This window comes from Arachis ipaensis, chromosome B8, assembly GCF_059453495.1.
Source record: "Arachis ipaensis isolate K30076 ecotype BB chromosome B8, ASM5945349v1, whole genome shotgun sequence".
Classification (NCBI taxonomy): Eukaryota; Viridiplantae; Streptophyta; class Magnoliopsida; order Fabales; family Fabaceae; genus Arachis; species Arachis ipaensis.
Window position 1 is genome coordinate 46,042,044 of NC_142443.1, and position 4,441 is coordinate 46,046,484.

The window sequence follows — 4,441 nt, forward strand, 5'->3', positions numbered from 1 at the left end:
GACACTAGAGGGAAGATTTTGTTTTTAATTCACATTTTTTTCAAGTTTTCATTTTTTTTAAAAATCAAATCTTTTTCAAATCAAATCTTTTCAATCATATCTCTTTCAAAATCAATTTCTTTCCATTTTATATTTATTTTTACCATTTTCAAAAATCCTTGCTTCAATTCAAGATTTACTTCAAAAATTTTCAAGTTGTTACTTGCCTATTAAGAAAGGATCAAATTTTAAATTTTAGAATCATATCTTTTAATTTCTTGATAGTCCAGTAATCAACTTTAATTTTAAAAATTTTCTTTTTCTAAATTGATTTTCAATCATATCTTTTCAAACATATCTTTTCAATCACATCTTTTTCAAAATTAATTTTTTCAATCATAAATTTTTCTAATTTCAAAATCTTTTTCAAAAATCACTTTATCTCTTTCCCAACTCTAATTTTCGAAAACCATTCTTCAATTTTTCAAAATTATTTCAAAATCTTTTACTTTAATTTCGAAAATTCTTCCCCTCTTCTCACATCCTTCTATTTAAGGACTAACACTCCTTCATTATCAATAATTCGAATTTTATCTCTCTTGATAAGTTCGAATTCTTCTACCTCCTCCTTCTATTCTTCTTTTCCTCTGACACCTCAAGGAATCTCTATACTGTGACATAGAGGATTCCATACTTTCTTGTTCTCTTTTCTTTCATATGAGCAGGAGCAAAGACAAAAGCATTCTTGTTGAGGCTGACCCGGAACCTGAAAGGACCTTGAAGCAAAAGCTAAGAGAAGCTAAAGCACAACTCTCTGGAGAGGACCTAACAGAAATATTCAAACTAGAAGAAGATATGGCAGCCGAAAACAACAACAATGCCAACAATGCAAGGAAGATGCTGGGTGACTTTACTGCACCTACTCCCGACTTCTATGGGAGAAGCATCTCTATCCCTGCCATTGGAGCAAACAACTTTGAGCTTAAGCCTCAATTAGTTTCTCTGATGCAACAGGACTGCAAGTTTCATGGACTTCCATTAAAAGATCCTCATCAGTTTTTAGCTGAATTCTTACAAATCTGTGACACTGTCAAGACCAATGAAGTTGACCCTGAGGTCTATAGACTTATGCTATTCCCTTTTGCTGTAAGAGACAGAGCTAGGATATGGTTGGATTCACAACCTAAGGAAAGCCTGAACTCTTGGGAAAAGCTAGTCAATGCCTTCTTGGCAAAAGTTCTTTCCACCTCAAAAATTGAGTAAGCTTAGAGTGAAAGTCCAAACCTTCAGACAGAAGGAAGGTGAATCCCTCTATGAAGCTTGGGAAAGATACAAACAATTGATCAGAAAGTGTCCTTCTGACATGCTTTCTGAATGGAGCATCATAGGTATCTTCTATGATGGTCTGTCTGAACTGTCCAAGATGTCATTGGACAGCTCTGCTGGAGGATCTCTTCATCTGAAGAAGACGCCTACAGAAGCTCAGGAACTCATTGAAATGGTTGCAAATAACCAATTCATGTACACTTCTGAGAGGAATCTTGTGAATAATGGGACAAGTCAGAAGAAAGGAGTTCTTGAGATTGATACTCTGAATGCCATATTGGCTCAGAACAAAATATTGACTCAGCAAGTCAATATGATTTCTCAAAGTCTGTCTGGAATGCAAGCTGCACCAGGCAGTACTAAGGACGCTTCATCTGAAGAAGAAGCCTATGATCCTGAGAACCCATCAATGGAAGAGGTGAATTACATGGGTGAACCCTATGGAAACACCTACAATCCTTCATTGAAAAACCATCCAAATCTCTCATGGAAGGACCAACAGAGGCCTCAACAAGGCTTCAACAACAACAATTGTAGAAGAAACAGGTTTAGCAATGGCAAGCCTTTTCCATCATCTTCTTAGCAGCAGACAGAGAACTCTAAGCAGAACCACTCTGACTTAGCAACCATGGTCTCTGATCTAATTAAAACCACTCAGAGTTTCATGACTGAAACAAGGTCCTCCATTAGAAATTTGGAGGCATAAGTGGGTCAGCTGAGCAAGAAAGTTACTGAACTCCCTACTAGTACTCTTCCAAGCAATACAGAAGAGAACCCAAAAGGAGAGTGCAAGGCCATAAACACAATCAACATGGCCGAATTTGGAGAGGAGGAAGAGGCAGTGATCGCCACTGAGGAAGACCTCAATGGACGTCCACTGGCCTCCAATGAGTTCCCTAATGAGGAACCATGGGAATCTGAGGCTCATAATGAGATCATAGAGATTCCATTGGATTTACTTCTGCCATTCATGAGCTCTGAAGAGTATTCTTCCTCTGAAGAGGATGAAGATGTTACTGAAGAGCAAGTTGCTAAGTACCTTGGAGCAATCATGAAGCTAAATGACAAGTTATTTGGTAATGAGACTTGGGAGGATAAACCCCCTTTGCTCACCAAAAAACTGGATGACTTGACTAGGCAGAGACTACCTCAAAAGAGACAGGATCCTGGGAAGTTCTCAATACCTTGTACCATAGGCACCATGACCTTTGAGAAGGCTTTGTGTGACCTAGGGTCAAGTGTAAACCTCATGCCTCTCTCTGTAATGGAGAAGCTAGGGATCCTTGAGGTACAAGCTACAAGAATCTCACTAGAGATGGCAGACAATTCAAGAAAACAAGCTTATGAACTTGTAGAGGATGTCTTGGTAAAGGTTGGAGACCACTACATCCCTACTAATTTCATAGTCCTAGAGACTGGGAAGTGCATGGATGAATCCATCATCCTTGGCAGACCCTTCCTAGCCACAGCAAAGGCTGTGATTGATGTTGACAGAGGAGAATTGATCATTCAAGTGAATGAAGAATCCCTTGTGTTTAAGGCTCAAGGATATCCCTCTGTAACCATGGAGAGGAAGCATGAAGAGCTTCTCTCAAAACAGAGTCAAACGGAGCCCCCACAGTCAAACTCTAAGTTTGGTGTTGGGAGGCCACAACCAAACTCTAAGTTTGGTATTGAACCCCCACATTCAAACTCTAAGTTTGGTGTTGGGAGGTTCCAACATTGCTCTGAACATCTGTGAGGCTCCATGCGAGCCCACTGTCAAGCTACTGACATTAAAGAAGCGCTTGTTGGGAGGCAACCCAATGTTATATCTATCTATTTTCCATTGTTATTTTATGTTTCCTGTAGGTTGATGATCATGTGAAGTCACAAAAACAATTGAAAAAGCAAAAACAGAATGAAAAACAGAGAAAAAAAATAGCACACCCTGGAGGAAAAGCTTGCTGGCGTTTAAACGCCAGTAAGGGCAGCAAATGGGCGTTTAACGCCAGAAAGGGGCACCAGACTGGCGTTTAACGCCAGGAATGGGCAAGGAGCTGGCATTAAACGCCAGAAAAGGGCAGCAGCCCGGCGTTTAATGCCAGAATTGGCAGAAAAGGGCATTTTTGCACGCCACTCGGTGCAGGGATGAGCTATCCTTGACACCTCAGGATCTGTGGACTCCACAAGATCCCCACCTACCCCACCACTCTCTCTCTTCTTCACCCATTCACCAATTACCTCAATACCTCTCCCCCAAAAACCCCTCACCTATCAAATCCCACCATTCTCTTCACCACTCACATCCATCCTTCATAAAACCCCACCTACCCCACCATCCAAATTCAAACCACTTTCCCTCCTAAACCCACCTATACTAGCCGAACCCTACACCCCTCTCAACTCCTATATAATCCATCTTCACTCTTTCATTTTCACACGACCTCAACACCACTTCTCCTCCCTAGCCGAACCACAAAGCTTCTTCCATCTCCTTCATTTTCTTCTTCTACTCTTCTCTTTCTTCTTTTGCTCGAGGACGAGCAAACCTTCTAAGTTTGGTGTGGTAAAAGCATTGCTTTTTGTTTTTCCATAACTATTTATGGCACCTAAGGCCGGAGAAACCTCTAGAAAGAGGAAAGGAAAGGCAAAAGCTTCCACCTCCGAGTCATGGGAGATGGAGAGATTCATCTCAAGGGTACATCAAGACCACTTCTATGAAATTGTGGCCATGAAGAAGATGATCCCCGAGGTCCCTTTTAAGCTCAAAAAGGGCGAATATCCGGAGATCCGACATGAGATCCGAAGAAGAGGTTGGAAGTTCTCACCAACCCCATTCAACAAGTCAGAATCTTAATGGTTCAAGAGTTCTATGCCAATGCATGGATCACCAAGAACCATGATCAAAGTGTGAACCCGGACCCTAAGAATTGGCTTACAATGGTCCGAGGGAAATACTTAGATTTTAGTCCGGAAAATGTAAGGTTGGCATTCAACTTGCCCATGATGCAAAGAGATGCACACCCCTACACTAGAAGGGTCAACTTTGATCAAAGGTTGGACCAAGTCCTCATAGACATCTGTGAAGAGAGCGCTCAATGGAAGAGAGATTCAAGAGGGAAGCCGGTTCAACTAAGAAGGCATGACCTCAAGC

The 4,441-nt window shown here is 41.1% G+C and overlaps 1 non-coding gene across 1 annotated transcript; it reads right to left on the reverse strand.

Annotated features, from left to right (window-relative positions):
* Nucleotides 1-1,240: 1,240 nt before the first annotated feature.
* LOC148547923 (small nucleolar RNA R71) lies at nucleotides 1,241-1,348 on the reverse strand. The gene has a single exon (XR_015898219.1). It is a non-coding gene; the product is annotated as a small nucleolar RNA R71 (small nucleolar RNA).
* Between the last annotated feature and the right edge of the window lie 3,093 nt (nucleotides 1,349-4,441).